Source organism: Bison bison, unplaced genomic scaffold, assembly GCF_000754665.1.
Source record: "Bison bison bison isolate TAMUID 2011002044 unplaced genomic scaffold, Bison_UMD1.0 scf7180017864209, whole genome shotgun sequence".
NCBI classification, from domain to species: domain Eukaryota; kingdom Metazoa; phylum Chordata; class Mammalia; order Artiodactyla; family Bovidae; genus Bison; species Bison bison.
The window spans coordinates 3,362,084-3,362,479 of NW_011494781.1; positions in this window are offsets into that span (position 1 = coordinate 3,362,084).

A 396-nucleotide genomic window follows, 5' to 3' on the forward strand; every position below is an offset into this window, starting at 1 on the left:
CTTCACTTTCACTTTTCACTTTCATGCATTGGAGAAGGAAATGGCAACCCACTCCAGTATTCTTGCTTGGAGAATCCCAGGGACGGGGGAGCCTGGTGGGCTGCCATCTATGGGGTCGGACAGAGTCGGACACGACTGAAGCGACTTAGCAATTAGCAATTGTGATCCATACCGTCAAAGGCTTTGGCATAGTCAATAAAGTAGAAATAGATGTTTTTCTGGAACTCTCTTGCTTTTTCGATGATCCAGTCGATGTTGGCAATTTGATCTCTGGTTCCTCTGCCTTTTCTAAAACCAGCTTGAACATCAGGAAGTTCACAGTTCACATATTGCTGAAGCCTGGCTTGGAGAATTTTGAGCATTTACTTTACTAGCGTGTGAGATGAGTGCAATTGT